The sequence below is a fragment of the Pan paniscus genome, chromosome 1 (assembly GCF_029289425.2).
Source record: "Pan paniscus chromosome 1, NHGRI_mPanPan1-v2.0_pri, whole genome shotgun sequence".
Lineage (NCBI taxonomy): Eukaryota > Metazoa > Chordata > Mammalia > Primates > Hominidae > Pan > Pan paniscus.
This window is the reverse complement of record NC_073249.2, coordinates 71,929,868-71,950,663: the sequence shown is the minus strand read 5'-3', so window position 1 is coordinate 71,950,663 and position 20,796 is coordinate 71,929,868.

The following is a 20,796-nucleotide window of genomic DNA, read 5'->3' as shown; positions in this document are numbered from 1 at the left end:
TGTAATTTATAATAAAAAGCAAACAACATAAAAGTTGTCTTTTAGAAACTGCCTATGCTAGCTGGGCCTGCCACTTCTGAGCACCTTCCCCTTCCTGCACCCTCACCCTCCCAAAGAGGAGCATACAGCACCACTGACCACAGCAGCCCATGTACTAGACTAAGGAGTTCTCTGAGTCACATTGTTCCCTCACTGAAGAATAAGGGGAAAAATCAGAATGTTTCTCTTTCTATACCACCAAAAATCCCTGAAAACCCAACCAGTCAACTAGATTTCCAGCAAAGAAGGAAACTTCATCAGAAATGTTTATTTAGAACTGTGTCCACCAAATTGCTTTCCATGGACTCCAGTGTGTCACACAACCAGAGTCTAGGGTGTTACAACCTGATTATTTTGTATTCATGTCAAAAGTGTTTTTCTTTCTCCAAAATGCCAAATGGAAGAGCAGGGGTTTCTTAGAAATGGCTCTAAATTGTCTCAGTGCTCCCAAGAGTGACAGCAATGAGGACACAGACACCGTCCACAAGAAGAGGGGGAAAAGGTCAGATCAATAACACTGACGATATCCATTTGTTCCACCAAGACAGCCAACACAGGTTTCTGCAGAGGATTATTTGAGAAATAAATCTACTCACACAGTTCCTCTCCATCCTCCAGCCAAAACAGCAGAACCCACCAGAAATCAGATCACACCTCTCAGCTTGCTTTATAACAGAACAGCCAAGCTGGGCAGTAACACCACATAATAGAAATGTTGATCAGGTTAGCATAGCAAAGAGTGCTGTGTGCTGTGGGCTGGCGAGGCAGGACAGGCATCCTTGAATGGAAAGGAGACAATGGCCCCTGGGAGATATCAGACACCTCAGAGCAGAGTCCTTCCTAGGTCAGAACAACCATGGTGACCGCCACAGGGTTAACTTCTGTGGGCTGCCATTCATTATGAGCACCTACAGGCACAAAACTTGGGAAAGCAACAAGCAGCAGAAAAAAGATGCAGAGACGGTGCCACTGTCAGCTAGTCCTCATGGTGACCTCTAGAGTAATGATAGAAAATAGAGATCTTGCATTATTCATTCACTCTGCAAACATTGGTTGTCCACTTACCACCTGCCAAGCACCATGCTGGGTATTCAAAGATAAGTAAAACATAGTTCCTACTCTTAAAGTTTCTATGCCCCAGTGGGCGCGGTGGGTCACACCTGTAATCCCAGCACTTTGCGAGGCCAAGGTGGGCAGATCACAAGGTCAGGAGTTCGAGACCAGCCTGGCCAACACGGTGAAACCTTGTCTCTACTAAAAATACAAAAATTAGCCAGGCGTGGTGGTGCGTGCCTGTAGTCCCAGCTACTCAGGAGGCTGAGACAGGAGAATCGCTTGAACCCAGGAGGCAGAGGTTGCAGTGAGCTGTGATCACGCCACTGCCCTCCAGCCTGGGCGACAGAGCACAACTCCATCTAAAAAAAAAAAAAAAAAAGAAGTTTCTATGCCCCATTGTGCCTAGCACATAACAGGGGCACTATAAATGTTTGCTGAGTGTTATCTTAGTATTCATCTATATGCAGCCTCTTTTCTCTGCCTTCCATGGCACTTTTTACAAATCCTTAATGATCGTTTATAGTACTCTGACTTTTAGTTATCAGTGCACATTTTATTCCCACTATAGCATAATAGGATCACTGAATATAGGATCTGTGTATTGCTTGTCATTGAATCTTCTCAATAAATAGTTTATGAATGATTGGCTATGTAATCATAAGTACTGCATCACCACCCACTACCACCATCAGAATAGGATGGAAGGCCTAGGGCTTGCAACCGTGGGAGAAAGCATGCTGGGTTAAGGGTTACCAGGCCTGCATTCTGGCTGGGCATGGAGGCTCATGCCTGTAATCCCAGCACTTTGGGAGGCTTAGGCAGGAAGATCACCTGAGGTTGGGAGTTCGAGACCAGCCTGACCAACATGGTAAAACCCCATCTCTACTAAAAATACAAAAATTAGCTGGGTGTGGTGGCGCATGCCTGTAATCCCAACTACTCAGGAGGCTGAGGCAGGAGAATCGCTTGAACCTGGGAGGCAGAGGTTGCAGTGAGCCCGGATTGTGCCACTGCACTCCAGCCTGGGTGACAGAGCGAGACTCCGTCTCAAAAAAAAAAAAAAAAAAAAAGAGGTCTGCCTTCTAACAGAAGCTGCTGTCATCAACTGGCTGAGTGGCCTGTGCTCAGCTGAAAGATGAAGGAATGGGTCGATGATCTCTAAGGTACCTTCCATCCTTCAGACTCATCATCTTGGTCATAGATAACATTCACTGGATACTCGGCATGATTCAGGCACTGTGTTAACAACTTTATGTGCATTATCTCATTCAATCCTCAGCATAATCCCTTCAAGTACTGTGGCTATCCCTATTTTCTATAAAGAAAGCAGGCCTAGAGAGGTGAAATGACTTCCCAATGTCACACAGTGGCGGACTGGGTATGAGAACCTAACAGACTGACTTGGAAACCCACACTCTCAACTGCTAAGCCATACACATTCCTCTTCCACAGCCACACCTCAGGCTGTTGGATGCATTTCGGGGCCATCACTTCTCCCCCTGAACAGCTTCATTTTCCATTGTAGCCACATTTTTAGGAAATTGCTAAAAATGCCTTTGGCAGAGGGAGGCACGGCAGGCAGGCCTTGCATGCGTGCCTCACACTGGGCAGCTGTGAGTTTTCTCACGGTTCCAGAGTGGGCCTGAGGCACTAGAGCACTGGCCAAATTGCAAGGAATCCTGTGAAAGGATGAGAATCCCAGCAGGAAGTTACAGAGGGTGCCAGCCACATCCCAGGAACATGTAGTTTGAACCACATTTGAGAAACCATCTGAGAAGGCAAGAAAAAGAAATGAAAAATGCCATTTTATCCAAAGAGCTTTGAGGAATTGTAAAGACTTTGACCATATTCCAGACCAATCAATCTGACAGCTGCTTCTGTCCAGTCTCCCCCATATTTAGTGTATGGACAAAGAAGAGGCTCACTCTCCAAGAGACAACAGTGCTACAGTTTTGGGGAAACATGGTACCTCATATGTGGGCCCCAAATACCCAAAAGGTGACAGAGATCAATGGCACTAATCAAAGAATTTAGGACAGAATTTTAAAGATATTTTTTAAAGAAACAGGCATAGTTTAATAAGGAGACAGAAAAATCAAAACTAAACCTCTGTTACAGATGTATCTGGATTTTTTTCAAAATTACAAATAACAACAGTGAACTCAAATACTGAATAATAAGTGCACGGCCCTCAAAAGTTATAGATAATAAACACGTGCTACTTGTAAGGGAAAGGGGAGAAAAATACAGCCCACATTTAGAAAGCAAAGTATCTTGAGGAGTTTGGCAGGAAGAAAGAGGAAGATTAATTAAATGTATGCAAGTGAAAGGGCCTCTCTTCTGAACCAAATGACCTTAAACCTAAGGCAGGAAAATAATAAAGAATGGGGTTTGGAGGAAAGTGAATGGATTTAATTGTCTCAAAGAGAAATGTATAAGTGGAAATCCAAGGGTTCTTTAATGTGTATGTGTGGGTGTGAGGTGTGTGTATGTGTGTGTGTGCATGCATGTGTGTGTGTATGTGTGCATGTGTGCATGTGTGTGTGTGCACACATACATGTGAAAGAGAGTTTTTCATGGTGACAAAAATGGAAATCAGTGGCACTAGGTGGCTGCCGTTCTCACAGTGAGAGTAAGTCCCATTACATCTCATAACAAACGAGCACAGTGAGCCTTCCTATTAGTATTGGGCAAATGATCTTCCAGATGTGCCTAAATCCAAACCTCACAAAAGGAGCCAGGCCATAGAAAGGCAGTTTGCTCTGAGGCAAAATGACATTTTTCATGCTTAAATCACCACTTCCCTCCTCCACCATCCCCTCTTTGAAATGCTGAATTGTTAGAGCAGTGGGCATTACAGAAAAACAGGCAGGTGGAGATTTCAGTTGGGCAGCTAGGAGCAGCCCATCTGCATTCCCCTGCCTTCCCAGAGCTCTGCTGCGGCTTCCCCACTGACCCCCTAAACCCCCACCGCTGGCTCCCTCCTGCTGCCCAACTCCTCTGACTCGGGCTCCCAGGAAATCCCACCTCTGCCCTGATTTGAATTGAAACATCACCTGTGGATCCAGCCCCGGGCCCTCTCTAAACCTGGTCAACTAGTCCAGTCCAGATCTTCCTGGCAAAGCCCAGTGTCCCTCTCACCCCCGGACACCCATGACAGGTCCAGGAGTGGTGTGTGGTGAATGTGGACACGCCAGACATGTCGTAAGGCCATTTTGGATTATTTCCTCAGCTGCTTCTAAAAACAGCTGCTTCCTAACTCCCCATCTCTAAATATCATAATTCACCCAGACCTACAAAATGTAAATGGAATTTAATAGAAATATTAAAATGTAAAACTCTACACAAAGTGTGTGAGGGAGGAGGCAGGCTCTCCAGGAGACCTTGTACCTTTTCCTCAGTCCTACAATTACATCTTGGGGTTTTAAAAAAATCTGGGAAGATATTTAATGGATGAACAGAAATGGAGATGGGAGGAGGGGAGAGTAGAAGACAGGGAGGGAGAGAAACAAAAGAGAAAGGGAGGGTAGAAGGGTGGGAGGGAGAAAGAAGAGACAGAGAGGCAGGTGCCCTAAGCGGTTGATACAATTTCCCAACTTGGCTCACAACTCCTCACTTTGAGCACAGTAATATTGCCATCTAGAGGCTTGAAAGTATGCTCCTGAACTTGGACACTCTTATGCAAAATTTATTTATTTGTGTAAGTAAACTCGTTAAGGAGCTTTGAAAAGATGGAGACACATGATGGTGGGAGTGGGGGATAGCGGGGGTACTATCCAGAAAGTCAGCATCTAGCCATTTCACAGTGGCTAATATTAGTCACCTACTGTGTGCCAGGGACTGAGCAAAGTGCTAAGAGTACAAAAGAGACATAGTTTCTCTCCTCAAGGATCTCAGTCTGCGGAGGAGACAGACACATATATAAGTAATGCAGACAATGAAAGTTACCATAAATGTACAAAAACATTGTACACACAGTATAGGTGAATGGGAGATTAATTCTGAAAAGAGGAGCTAGGGGAGGAGCTTGATCTAGAAAGAATTTACTGAAAAGATGCAACTAAGTGGGGTCACAGGAAATCTAGAGACTCAGGAGAGAATACCAGGTTGAGGTAACCATCAAATGAGGCGCCAGTCTAGAAAGGACACCAAGCATGCTCACTACGACTGGATTACAGGAAATATGACTCTTACCCACAGGTGGAGTGAAGAGAAGACAAAAACCAGGAGGATGAGCTGAACCGATCTGTAGAGGGCTTTGAATGCTAGGCTGAAGAACGTGTACTTTTTAAATTGCACAAGGACAGGGCTTTGTAACTGCTTTATTCACTCCAGTGTGCTCGGCACCTAGAATAGGGTTTGGCACTCAGTGGTTGGACAAGTAACATCTGTGGAATGAATGACTATAACAGGAAGCCCATGAAAGTTTTGGAGAAAGAATAATTGGATAAGATTTATGTTTCTAAAAAAACATAATTTGAGACAATCTGTAGGAACGGAAGAAGGATAGAGGCTCCATTAGATATCTGCTTCCAAAGTCCAAGAGGTGTGGGTCTGACCCAAGGCACGGTGGAGAAAATGGAGAGGGCTGAATGGCTGTGCACAATTTTGACAAAGTGGAATCTAGAGGACTTCAATACCAACACCAGGTGTATGGGCTAACCCAGAATGATGGCACTGTCCAAGATACGAAATGAAGAGGTGTTTGGGGAAGAAGATAATGAGTTTAGTTTGAGAAATGGAGCATTCCAGTTTCTGGGAGTAGAACCAAGTATAGATGCCCAGCATGCAGTTAAAGATAGAGTGTGGCGCTCTGGGCACACGCATACTCCCTGCACACACACACATGCACGTACTCACCTGATCTAAATACTACTGACATTTTGTTTACTGCTGTTAGAGAGAAGGAGCCTACACTGATCTTGAGAACCTAGGCAGCTGCTAGATTTAATCTTGTGGCCTTGAAACCAAACAGCAGTGTTTATTTTGGAAGAGCAAGAAGGCTAGAGGAGCATCCTCAGTTTCCATATCTGGAAAATATGAATTACTGTAAAGATTGAATAATCTAACCCATGAAAATTGCTTAACCCAGTGTCTGACACAAGAGATAAGTATGCAATAACTGTTAGTTTACAGTTTAATTTCTCATGTCTTGGAAGACCGCAAGATTAAAGTTCAAAACTTGGCCATCCATTGTATTAGTCCATTCTCACGCTGCTAATAAAGACATACCCGAGACTGGGTAATTCATAAAGGAAAAAGGTTTAATTGACTCACAGTTCAGCATGGCTGGGGAGGCCTCAGGAAGCTTATAATCATGGCGGAAGGGGAAACAAACACATCTTTCTTCACAAGGTGGCAGGAAGGGGAAGAATGAGACCTGAGTGAAGGGGGAAGCCCCCTATAAAACCATCAGATCTCATAAGAACTTACTCTCACTATCATGAGAATAGCATGGGGGAACCACCCCCATGGTTCAATTACCTCCCACCAGGTCCCTCCAACCACACATAGGGATTATGGGAACTACAAGATGAGATTTTGGTGGGGACACGGCCAAACCATATCATCCCCTTATCATCTGCATGACCTTGAAGAGGAAGACTGACCTCTCTTAATCTCAGTTTGCTCTTCTGGTAACTGGGAAGAGTATTACTTGCCATACCTGCCTCACAAGATAAAATGAGATAGTGCACATAAATTGTTCTGTAAACTTAAAGTCAATTTATACATATTATGTATTATTTGTGAAATAGAAGATAATAGCAGAAAAATCTCTGAACTCCTTCAAGGTATTATGATTCTAAATAAGCGTGTATTTTTTTAACACCCATTTACTCCAAAGAAAGAGAAATTTCTCTGGCCCCATTTAGCAAGAAATTCCTCACTTGCCACCTTTCTCCATTCCAGACATGCTTTCATCATAGCACATTTCCTTTATTCCATCTTCAATTCAGATTTAAAAAGAAATCTTTGAAACTCCGCAGCTGGTAGAACCACTAGGGAATCAAAGCATATTTGTTCTCTCTTCTACATATTCCCTACGTGGCTGACAAATCAAATTCATACTGTTAATCTGAATTGAAAGGAAATAGGATATTATTTAAAGAAGATAAAGATAACCATTGTGGCAGAATAGGGACAAATAAGGTTATTCAACTTCTGACCCAAAAGATTTTTTGTTTGTTCTTTGCCCCGTTAATTCTCTCTAGAACATACCTGTAATGAAAGGCCAAGAACCTGGACAGCTGCTGGTTTTAGCCTTGTGGCCATCAGTCCACCTCTGCATCTGTATTTACAGGGTGAGAGCTCATAGAATCACTGGCCTGGAACACATGGAAATGGAATATGATGTGATTTTCTTCAGCCCGATTTACAACACAACACAGAAACTCTTTTTGCAGAGTTGGTGACCAGCAAGCATTTAGCCTAAGTTTAATCTCCCTTAGGAGCAGGTACCCACCATTCTGTGAAGGGCTCATGCCACCAATGGGCAGAGTAAATCAATCCTTGGAAGGCTCTTCTCTATTTTACCTTCCTGGTGACCTCCGCCCCCCGCCCACCTCCAACCCTTAACCCCACCCTTCTCTCAGAGCTGCCCCCTGGCGTTGCACAGAACGAACCTCTTTTTTCCTCTCAGCTTTCTCTTCTCCAAACTAAGTAGCCCTCTGTTCCCCAAGATGCCCTCTTATGATATATTTTGCTGCCTCAATTCATATCTAAATAAAAACTACATCTACAAAAAAGACTTGAGATTTCATTGTTATGTGTAAACCCAGATGGCCACTGTGGATTAACTCTCTGAAGGACCAGGACTGTACTGGATGATTACTAAGTAGCCCCACTCTGCAGAAGGCCTGCATGTTTGTGTGATATTTTCTGTTATCACAGGCTTGGGGCTGATTGATGAACTATTTCATACTACCACAGCCCCTCTGAGGCAGACAGCCATGACCACAATTTATAGAGGAAGGTTTGAGGCATTTTCAACTCATCTCAAACCAAATGTAACAGTGCCTCCCCTCCCGTTCCCATATCTGCTTGTGGCACCATTATTCTCTCAGTGAGCCCCATCCTGGAGACGTAGACCCAGCTTCAAAGGCTCCTTCTCCATCCTCACATACTTGGTAAGTTACCACTTCCATCCGTCTTCTACCTTTACCTTATCTCCTGCATCCACTGCTCTTTATTTTGACTGCCGCCATATATATCCGCCCAAGTCCTTCTCGTGTTCAGAAACATCTAATGATTTTCAAGTTGCCTAATTTAAAAAAAAAATACAAAATTTTAGGCCTAGTCCTCAATTTTCTCCAAAACCTAGCTATATCCAGTCTTACTAGCAAAGTCTTCCAGGGCTCTCTGTATTGGTCAGGTTTTTACCAGGAACCAGATGGCACACACACTCAAGGATTCAACTACAAAGAACTCACTTATTGGGACTATTTAAAGGAACCATCAAGGGAAGGTAAAACTTGGAGGAACCAGCAACCAAGGAGAAGCCCTAACTGTCCCTAGGTCTGAAGGAGCAAAAGGTAGGAACCATGTCACTAGATTACCCCCATGACATCTGGAGCTAGAGGAACATGAGCCTAGACTGAAGTGTTGCTAGAGAACTGGAGCCTCCACTGGAACCTCAGCCAGCTGGGGATAGGGAGGAGGCCCATGAGAAGAAAGGGAATAAAGAACCCATCTCTCTTTATTCCCATCCTCTAATGGCTTGCCATCCCTCCTATTGTTCAATTCCAATAGGAAACCTCAGGACAAGGGGGCCCAGGTGATCCAAATAGAGAAGTCAGCCTCCTGGGACACAGAGCAAGGATGAGAAAAGCAAAGAATAAAGCATAGACATAGTGAGCATCAGGAGAATAAACGCACATTTCATTGCTTCTACCCTATCTTCCATCAAAAGCATGAGCTCACTATTTCCTAATTACATACACAATTTCCTGATATTGTGCTTTGGTTCACACCACCTCCTCTCTTTGGAATGCCCTTCCCTGCAGGGGAGACTTGCTCGGGGTCATTTGAGAGGCACTGAGGGTTATACATTCATTTAGAAGACTCTTATTGCATGCCTAATACACACAGATATATTTGGTAAAATGACAGAGGATAGAGGAGGAGGGCAGCTACTGCAGGCAAGTCCTCAAAGGTGGGGCTCATCACAAGGAGGGATGCTCAAAGGAATCCCTACAGGCCCTCAATATACTCTGTAAAAAAGGAGAAGCAGGCTCTGGAAATGAAAATATAGACCTGTGTGTGATGACGTCTTTCACTGGCAGCCGGAAGGCAAAGTCCATCTCTCTCAGCACCTCATATATCTCAGGTCAGGGGCTCACAGCAGGACCACTAGGGAAATTGGGGCTTCAGAGCCTGGGTGCTTTTAGGGAGAGCCCCTTACCCACTGTCAGCCTCCCAGGCCCCTTAAATTGATCAGTGGAACAGTAAGACTGGCTCCACACTTAACAATTCCTTTTAGAGTAAAGGGTTTCCTCCCTGCACAGTTCTTGCCTTTTGTCAAGGAAAATAAAAGAAGAATCAGCCTTGAGTGAATTCCTTGTAGCAGGATGTTTGCAGGCAGCAGATGCAGCTAGGAGCACAAACAGCATATTTGTCTGAAACCTCTCCTGCTGCACAAAGGCAGGAGGCCATTGCCTCCATTGCATCAAGGTCACCCTGGGGGCTGGGGCTTGGTTATCAGTCTTCAGGGGGTCAGGGAAGCTTCATTTCCTTTCAAGGAGGGTAAGTGTGGCAAAATGGGGGGCACCCAGGCATTCTAGATGGATCTAGAGAACTGGCAATGCTCCTGCTATCCTGCAAGAGAATGCTTTCAAAGAGAAAAATCAGAAGTGCTCAGGAGGAATCTTCCCATTCATGAATTCAATGAACATTTGCACTTAGCCTGGCAAAGAGCGTCAACTGTGAGCAAAACTGAATGGGTTCAAATTCTATCTGCACTATGCAGACTTGGACAATGTGGGTATTCTCTCTGTGCCTCTCTGCTAGGAAGCCTAAATAAATTAACACATGTTAAGTGATTAGCACAGTACCTGGTACACAGTGATAGCTCTCAAGAAAAATCAGCTGTTTGGTTAATATGTACCAGTTGTGGTAGGTACAGGTAAACACAACACATATCAGCCATCCTCTCAAAGAACTTGAATAACAAAGATAATCACTAACATTTGGAGCATTTACTAAACATTATGCATTGTTATAGCACTGACATGTATTGCTGTCATTTATTCCTCTCAATATCTCCTTTTTTTGATGAAGACGTTGGGGTGAAAGTTGGTTATGTAATTTACCCAAAATTATTCAACTGGTAAGGATTGAAAAGTAGCAATCAAGTAAATCAAAAGATGAATTCATAATTACAGCTGGTGAGAAATGCTATGAAGAAAGTGAAAAATATGCAGTGATGGAGTGCCATGGAGGGTCCCACCAGAAAGGGTGTCCAGGGCAGCCCAAGCTAAGACCTGAAACAACAAAAGCAATCAGTCATGCAAAGGGCAAGGGGAAGGCATTCCAGGCAGAGGGAAGAGCACCACAAGAGGAGATGCAGAAGTGAGAAAGAGACCTGAGCACTCGAGAAACTGAAAGAAGACTAAAGTGTCTGGAATGCAGCAAATGAAGGAGAAAACGGTGACCGGAGTCTGGATTGGAAGGCAGAAGCCTGATCATGGCAAGACCTCACAGACCATTATAAAGACCTCAAATCTAAATGCAAAGGAAGATGCTAGAGGGGTTAAAAAGTAAGGGAGTCACACGATCTGAATGTTTTCATGGAGTAAGCCTGGAATGAAAGTAGGGGGACCCTCAGAAGGCAGCTTTGATAGTATTTAGTGACTCGGACCAGAGACACGTCAAGCTCCTCATGGACAAGGAATGTGCCTTGTGACCCTTATAGAACAATGCGACCAGCACTCACATCCCCAGCCCAGGCTTGACACAGACACAAGTAAACTTTTTTGTGTTTTTCCATCATCACCATCATGGTCACTGCCATTGCCATCACTATCAAATCATGGGTCAAGGTCAAAGTGGTCCTGGGGTAGTCATGACTCCACTGAGGCCGCCAGTCATTGGACCTCCTCTCTGGAATCTGCCATCAGAGCAATAGCCCAGTGCCTCAACCACAATGCATTCGCAGACATCTAAAGAAACTGATATAAACAGCCCAGAAAAAGAGTCTGTACAAATAGCCCCATGCACTTATGGAAGGAGGAAGACTCAGAGCAATCATGGGAATTGCATGTTAGCTACAACTGACTATTTATTAAACTTCTGCCTGATTGCCAACCAGGAACAGTAAGTATCCACTGCCCCCTTCTCTCCATATCTGAATCCTTGATACACTCTTATGTAATACTGAGATACTTATTCATTCATTATACACCAAAAGTGGTTGAGTTAACCTGCTGTACCTCCTGTACTGGGTGTTGGGGATATATTAAGACAAATAAAATACCAACTCTTCCCTCAAGGACCTCAAGGCTTCTTACCTAACAGGCAAGTAAAAGGGCAGTTATAATGCAATATGATTGCAGCCAGGAAAAGAGAAGTACCAGAAGATGTGGATGCCCTTAAAATGGACATTTAACCCAGAGTCAGGAGCAGATTCTCAGGGAGAGAAGGAGGGGGAGACATAAAGGAGGTAAAACAGCATGTACAAGATTGGAGAGCACTTCCGCGGCATTCAAGGGGCTGGGGGCACTTAGTGTGGCTCAAGCTCAACATCAAGGAGGTGAGAAGGAAACCCAAGGTGAACTCACATCAGGAAGAGCCTTTAGGTTATGCTAGGAAATTAGGACTTTTTCCAAATTCTCTGCAGAGCCATTAAATATCTTAAGGAAGTATACAATAGTCATATTTTCTTTTAGAAAATCCTGCTATGTGCAGCATGAAAAGCATCACAGAGAGGGAAGAACTGGAGGTGGGAAAGCCAGGGACAAGATTCTTGTAGGAATTCAGATAAGAAATAAAGAGGGTGGGAGCCAGGCAGAAGCAAAGAGGCTGGGGAAAAGGAGGAGGAACCAGCAAGGTAAGAGCAGAGTAGAGTCTACAGGAGATTTTGATCAATTGGATTTGGTGGGAAAAAGGGGGAAAAAGAGGATTAAATTTTCCTCCCATGTATGGGAAATGAGGACATATTGCAAAAGGCCCTGTGTGCAAGCCTAGGGTGGGGCCTTGACATGGCAGACATGGGGAGACACTCAATGTTTTTGAATGAGGAAAGAACATGACCATTAATAAGATTAATGTGCCATTGATGTGTAAAATCCTGGTCGGAGGAGAGACACAGGAGGGGAGAAGACAAGGAAGGATGCTCTTGTGAAGCTCTGCCAAGTGTGAAGAACAAGGGCCTGAACTGGAGACGTGAACGTGGACACGAAAGCCAGGACATGGGAGGGAATGGCAAGCAAGCTTCTTAAAGGGAATGAGATCGAGAGCAAGGGTTGAAGCCTTAGCCTTGGCATGGAGGAAGGGCTCTTCATTCTCAGAAACAGAGCAAAGCAGAGGGAGGCAGAGACCATAGACAACTTCCAGGTGAAGAAGAACAAATATCTGCCCCAAGCTTCTCAGCGTCATCAGCAGCCATGAAGAGCCAGCTAAGAGTGAGTGGCATCCACTAAGCATTATATGGAAAGCAAATATTTAAATACATATCAAAAAAATGTTCAGAATGTCTTAAGTTTTTTAAAAAAAGCAAATTACAAAAATGATATAGTTATTCGAATCCTGTTTGTTAGAAACATATGTGTATGTGGACAGGCAAGCTACACACCAGGATGTTAATGGTGGCTATCTCTGAGAAGGAGAGCTCTAGGTGATTTTTATTTTCTTCTAGATGCTTTTTGATATTTTCTACAATGAACAAGCATGACTTTTGTAATCAGAAACCCAGCAGAGTTTAAAATATATTTGTTAAGCTTATATAGCATGGCTGTCTCCCAGAATTGAAGTGAGGGACCTGTTTGTTAACTTCTTTTTTCCAGTACATTTGTGGTTCTCGGGATGCAGAGTAACTCAAATGTTTCTAATGGGAAAAGCTGGAGGTGCATTTACAGCATACCCAGGAGGACCCTCACTGCTCACCAGAGGGTCTTCAGCCCCATTCCCCAATACAGACGGTACTGGCTTCAGGTCTCACCTCCCAGGGAAACATGCCCAGCACAGCAAGCTCTGAGCCCCTCGCTTCTCCACCCCTCAAAACAAGCAGTGCTGCCTTTTGGTAGGAGGAAAAGGAGATGTGGAAAGCCTACAAAAAGCAGCACTGCTTCTCTTCTTTTTCTGCTCCCCCACCCCTGCCCAAGCCTTAACTACAAAAGCTCCACTGCTGGCAATCAACTCACTTCCCTTATCTTCCTGCTCCCAAATTCTCTCTTCCTCAAATTATTAAAAATGCCATTTAGTTTCAAATTCCTGGTAGGAACAGGGGACAGTGCTGAATAAAAGAACCCCTTTTTTAAGGGGAAGGGAGTTGGGTGGGAGAGAATGAGGATGCAAATCAGAACCTGCCAGGTTTTGTTATCCCCACTAAGGCCACCTGTATTCACAAAGCTTCTTAAATATTCCTCATCACTACAGAGCTTTGGACCCCAGTCTCAAGTAGTTGCTTGCAGAGGATTTCCAAAGAAATGAAGGTTCAGGCCTTTTCAGCAGAATAAATTCTACCTGTTGTGGGTTGAGGATAATGATGTAGAAATAAACAGATGAAAAGGGGAAATCCCTGTAGGAATTTCCTCTAGTCTGTGACGGATTTTCCCAGCAGCTTCTGGACACCAGGAGTGGGGATGCCTGGAGATTTTCCACATCCTTATAAATGACAAATAGCAACAATAAGGTCCAGTTCCCTTTGTCACTCAGCCTCACAGGTAGGTTAAAGGGAGGATGTTATCTCTTTTTACACTGCCCAATCCTCAAAAACAGAATTCTCAAAATTCAGAATCTCTCTGAATTTTCTGAGTTAATAAAATAAGACACAAAGAAGTTAAAAAAGGTGCCCGAGGTCACCCAGTATTTATTTTTTTTATTCATTACTAGATATTTATGAAGTCCCTCAGGCCCCAGGGATTCCATCCAGGTGCTATGCTGAGTGTTGGCATCAGAGCCCTACCCTCCAGGGCCTATCATCCAGTTATGACAGGGCTGTGACTTGAACCTAGGACCCCGACGCTGGTCTAGAACACTTTCCCCTCCAGCACATTCCATTTCTCAGTCTGATCTTCTCACTTCATGAAAAAAAATTAATTTTCTAAAGTCTTCCAAACATTTTATTTAAAATTTTTATTTACAAAAACAATTACTTCTAACTCCAAACATACAGCAGGAAGAGTGTCCTTAAATTCTACGACAGCATTACCTTCAGCTTCTAAAAATAAAAAAGCTACTTTTGTATTACTTAGGAGGAATCTTAAAATACCGTTGGGTCGGTGCAAAAGTTACTGTGGTTTTTGCCATTGAAAGTAATGGCAAAACCGCAATAACTTTTGCACCAACCTAATAGTAATAATGTCTTGGGTTTAGAATAACAGCTTTCTTCTGAAATGCTTAAAGAGCTTCTACTGATGGTATCTCATTTCTTCTCACAATGTTGCCAAGACTTTTAATGGAAGGTTCTATGAGGAAAAATGAGATACAGCATTTGAAACAATGATTAATGAAGACATTAGACTACATGTCGGTTGCCTGATTTCCTGCCTGTCCATGGTTGTTTAGATAAGAAGAGTAAAACAAGTATTTAGAGAATCATAGAAAGTTAGGGCCAAAAAGGACAACAGATGTCATTTAGAGCAGCCTCATAATTTTACAGATGAGAAAACTGAGGCTATTCAGTGGAGCTGCCATCCCCCGTTCCCAAGTGGCTGCCCAATATCACATCCACCATCAAAATTCAGCCCATACTTGGTTGCTGGAAGACAGGCCACAGGAGAAGCCCTTTAAGTAATAAAAAACTGAAGTAAATGTCCAAGAGCTATGACAAACTGGGAAGACGACTTAGGAAATGAAATAAGCTGAAAGAGCACAATGATTTGGGTACTGCATTCTGCTGACACCTTCACAATCAAAAATCAACAGGAAGAGGTCCACTTGACAGGGTTAACATGAGCTCAACTGCAAGGTCACCTCTGACAACAGTGGCCCAGGCCAAGGCTGAATGCAGTCAAAATAACAAGCACCAGGAAGCCTTGAGGACCAGAGGAAAGCTTGCACTCTCTAAGGAGAATGTAGTGTAGCTAGTAAAAGAGCAAGGTTTTAAAATGAAACAAGAAAGAAAGAAAATGTCTGACCTGTTTTTATTCCCAGATTTGTATTTTTCCAAATCACATCAACCCAGGGCCATCATCTTGCTCACATCCAGGGCTCCTCTCACATATGCAGCATGGTAGCCCCAACAAACATGGCCAAGGGCCGGGTGACCTTGGAGAGGATTCTCTCTACTTCCAGTGTGAATAAGAAACTCCCAGTGGAGGGTCAGTAATGAGGGCACAAGCAGGGAGAAGGGAGAGCCAGAGGGTATAGAGCGACTGGCTGGATGGACAGGGGGTCTCCAGGAGCTCAGATGATTGACTCATTTATCCATGGTAACAGCAAGAAAGGTAGCCCAGTTAATTTAAATCCTTGGCTATAGTTGAAACCCCACTGTAGCTGAAAGCCAGCCTTCCCATCCACCAAAATTTTTTTTGGGGGGTGGGGACGGAGTTTTGGTCTTGTCAGCCAGGCTGGAGTACAATGGCACGATCTCGGCTCACTGCAACATCCGCCTCCTGGGTTCAAGTGATTTTCCTACCCCAGTCTCCCAAGTAGCTGGTGCCGGCCATCACACTCGGCTAATTTTGTATTTTTAATAGAGACAGGATTTCACCATGTTGGCCAGGCTGGTTTCAAACTCCTGTCCTCAAGTGATCCATCCACCTCAGCCTCCCAAAATGCTGAGATCACAGGCATGAGCCACGGTGCCCAGCCCCCAAATCTTTTAAAAAGAGCTGCTAATAAGGAACAGAGCTGAGTGGCTTAAATTTTCTTTCCCTTTACATTTCCTTTCTGGTAGAGGTGTTAATGAGGATGGAAAGGCCCCAAGTGCACAGAGAGAAAGGAGACAAAAATAGTCTGGATAATATGAACTGTGTAGTCAACCATCAAATAAGGGAGGGCTGATTCTATCATCAGTAAGTGACAAGCATCTACAGACAGTTTTAAAGAGCTTCTTTCTGCATAACCACGGAATGCATTGCAAGTGAGGGGAAGTGCTGAGTAACAAAGGAAGCCTGGCCTGGAAATCAGGGGACCCGGGTTGTGGTCCTGATTCCACATCCTCTCTGCACCCCAGTGACTTCACCTATATAACAGTAAGGTGGATGTGGCTACTTAAAGTACCAAATTCTAGGATATAAAGTCTCCAGAATTTGTAACATTGGATTCTCTATACCAAATGGTGATACAATCATACCTATTTTTCAGGGTCATTGTGAAGATTAAATTTAAAAAGGAAAATGGAAAAGGTAAATTTATGATGTGGCAATAAATGCAAGCACTTAATGTGCATTAAGTCATTTATTTCTATCAACAACCCTGCCAGATAGGAACTAATATGATCCTTATTTCACAGATAGTGATGCAGGATTTTTCTCGGCCACTTTGCCAACTGGAGACCTCCAGCTGGTGATGCTGCTGCCCAGGCCTCACTCAGCCCCCAATTCACTGCAGGAGATGCCCCACCTACTTGGCCTACTGGGCCATGACTTTCTTATGCTCTGGCATGGATCCTGTGGCCACTGCAACTGAGCACTCAGCCCCTGGGTGGATGGGGTGTGTGGGCAAGTGAGTGCAGGATCCAGCCAACTGCCCCAAGGGCCGGCACAGGAGCAGGCTCTGTGTGGAGCTTGCAGCTGGACCAGGCATGTTGCACGTGACTCCCAAGGTGGACTCCGGCGTCCAGATGAGGGGAATGCAGTGGCACACAAACAGGGAAGCCTGCAACCCTGAAGCCTCAGAGGGGTGTTACAGTGTATTAATAGCTCTTTTAGTCCTGCTCTCTGCAGCCCAGTGGGCGGAAGTGTGTTAACAGCTCTGTCAGTCCCATCACCCTACTCTAGCCCACAGCTCTGAGGCTGGCTTAGCCCTGCTGCTGCCTCCCATCATGTGGGGTGGCTGCCCTCCACTGGTGGAGGGCCACGGTATTACGGCCTTCTTTGTACCCACATTTGGTGGGTCCTGAGTTCTTGTCCTGCATCCAAGAAGAATAAGGTTATGCTGACAAACAAAGGGTAAGGAGGGCAGATAAGAGTTTTATTGAGTAACAAAACAGCTCTCAGTGGAGAGGGGACATGAGGGTGGTCCCCCACCTGAAGTTGGGTGGTCTCTCTCTCAGAGTGGCTAGGTCCAGGGCTTTTATGGGCTCAGAATGGGGAGTACATGCTGATTGGTTTGTGAGTATGGAAAAAGCTAAAACAAAGATACTGATCAAAGGTGGGCACGTCAGTGTAAAAAAACATTTAGAGAATGGTAGGTATATGTAAAGTGGGTGAAGGGTGGGTATCAATCAGAGGAAAGCATGCCAAACGAAAGAGAGGTTCTTAATCTGGTCCATGGATTTGACTTGTAGCTTGGCTTTCAGGCTTTCAACTGTCTTTGGTTTGAAGGTTGAGTTTCATCAGAGACCTGCCCCTGTCTGCCTCCTGCCACTATCACTAAGTGTGTTGAGGCTTGGAGAAGTTAGTGGACATGTCTAAGTCACACATAGACTAACTGTTGGAACTGGGACTCCAGAAAAATCTGTTTGAGCTCAAAGCCCATATTAAAATCCTTTATACAACACAGCCACTCCAATAATGTGTGTGTAGGTTTCTGGACCACAACAAATTATCAATAAATATTATAATCCCTAGACTTTCACCCACTCTGATGAAGTATTTTAATATATGTTTATTGAGTGGATGAATAAATGAGCAAATAAATTCTATGTAACATAAAGCTATAATACTGAGATCCTAGACTTCCATGGTATAGTAAGTCCAACTACTAAGGGGACTCAAGGGCAGCTGGCTTCTCAAAGACTTGGGAGTCAGAGTATCTGTATCTATCCAAAGATGAAAGTATGGAATAGTCTCAATAAGACACAGCAACCACATTACAGCACAGAAATGCCTACAATATACCTGGGGACTAGATTCTGGCTTTAACTGAATCTAAGGAAGAAAAAACCAGAGGAGGAAAACAAAATATCTTATTTACTGGCCTTTCCTTGCTCAATGAATTCAATAAATAAATAAGACTTGGAATTCTGATAAGGAGTTGTCCTATGTTTATATAGCCTTTAACTCCACACAGCCACGTGCAAGAGGGCCTCTTCAGAACAGGGGTGACATTTAAGGATGAGCTAATGAGCAGCATATGTGCTTGCACACTCACCATTGAGAGCAGACAGAAACAACAGCTGAGCAGGCCCCTTCCAGAGCTATCAATATAAACTTCACTCCCTACTCCCACCCCATAGTAATCCCAGACCTTGTGGTAATGAGAAGGGAAGGGGATTGTCTAAAAGAAAATAAGTGGGCTTCTTGGAAATAGGCATCTGTGCAAGCAGCAGCCCCTACCTCTCCCTTCTTCCTTTTTAAACCAGCTTCATCCCTCCCTGTCTTCTCTACTTCTATTGGCTAAGACCTGGGTTATGGGGTGCTAAATGTTCCTTTCTCAGTTCTCAGAACTCCAAAAACAACATACTGCGTTAATTCCAAGAGGTGAATTCTACTTCATCTACAGAACCAGCAAATGGTTTGAAAAACAAGAGACAGAAGAAAATAACATTAGAAGTTAATAAATCACTGGAGCATGAAAGGAAACTTCTCAAAATACACAGACAGAAACAAGGGCAAAGGGAGGCAAGAACAAAGAGCAATGTGTGCTGTCCTCCAAGGCACAGAAGAAACAAAACGTGTTTCAAAGCTCAAGGAATGCGTTGTTCCAAATTGCTAATCAATGCTCTATACCAACACCAGCAACTGCTAATAACAAAGGAAGAATCACCTCACTTGAGCTGTAATTATTTCTGACATGGGTCTCCAGGAGGAGTGTCAAGACTCAGGTTAGCAGCTCAGTGTGATAATAACCCAAGATTACCAGAAATTCACAATGTCTGAAGAAAAGGAGAGCTTGCAGGAAAGGAAGTGGCAATTAGAAATACTTGTCATGGTAATTGCATTGTGAATAGCAGGCATCCACTTTTCAGCAGCCAATGTAGGTTTTCTTCAGCCTGACTTTAGAAAAACATCTTCCAGGCAGGTAGAGCAGTGGAGGAACACATCAAATTTCCAGAAATAACACAGTGTGGAAAAAGTATTATTTCTGTCCAAATAATGGTGTGCTGGATAATAAAAACTGTTGAATTCCATAAGGCTGAGAATAATAACACTTGACCAGCCAGGGAAGTTGCCTTAAGCCAACCAGCAGCCACCTTTTCCTCTCACTCATAGCAGTGACTTCAATCTGTGTCAACATATTGTCTTCTGACGAGACTAAAATAGCTCTCTAAGAATAGTTGAGGCTCTTCAACTTTATTCTTCAATCACTCACTTTGTCAAAACTAGGTACATCCAAAGGTCTCCATGGTGGAGCTGGCTTGAGCATATGAACTGAGAATTGGTCAACCAAAGTCTCTCAGATGCTAATCCCATAAGACATGTGGGAGTCCACTCATGGACTTCAATGAATGGGGCAGTGTTTCTCTTCTGTGCTCTTCAGCAAACCATGAAGAAACCAGGAAACTGCAGACATGTACTCAGAGTCTCCAATATTGCCTTAGAAACAGAGTTCTGCCTTAGCTCTAACACTGAATGATGATACAACTGCTATTAAACTTGGAGCTTGAATGAGCATTCTAAAAAGCAATTCTGATCATGTCAATCCCAGGCTTAAAATCTGCCAGTGATTTCCCATTGCTTCTTGGACAAGCTATCGTCCCCTTAGTATGATTTCCTTAAGGTACAAGGCCCTCCATGATCTGGCTTCTCTTCATAGAAGTCTCATAACAGCCCTGATATGCTCACATCATGTTTTTAAACTCTAGTCAGTTAATCACAGATCTTCAGATGTGCCATGCTCTCCCAGCCTCCATACTCACATATGAGTTGTTTACTCTGAGAATCCCTTTCACTTAAGTAACGCTTAGGAATATTCCAGACTCAGGTCTGGAGTCACGTCCACTCTGAAGCCTTCCTTATTCCCACCCCTCACCCACTGCTGCCAAATCTGGCTTCAGGATCTCTTCCGTGGGCTCACTTTGCATCTAGCACACTCCTGTGTTATAGCTATCACACCCTATGCCACTTACTTGTCTATTTCTCCCACTAGACTGTGAGCAGTATGAGGGCCAAGGCTTGCCTTTTATTCCATTTTACCCTACACCAGTTATCATAAAGAGCTCATATGCCAAGCTCAAGTTGAATGGAATCCATAGATGAAGGAAGAAAGTTAAATTAGATAATGAAGGGGGAACACTTGGCACATTCAGAAGCAATTAAATCTTGTAATAGGTAATGACTTTGCCAACTCTAGGCATCAGAGGCTAAATCCTGAGTCAGAAAGTACCCTCTCTGGTCAGATATCTGTACTTTTACAATATTTAAAGAGTTTTTTAAGTTGGGAATTTATGAAGGTTAAAAAGAAGGATTTAAGGCCAGGCATGGTGGCTCACCCCCA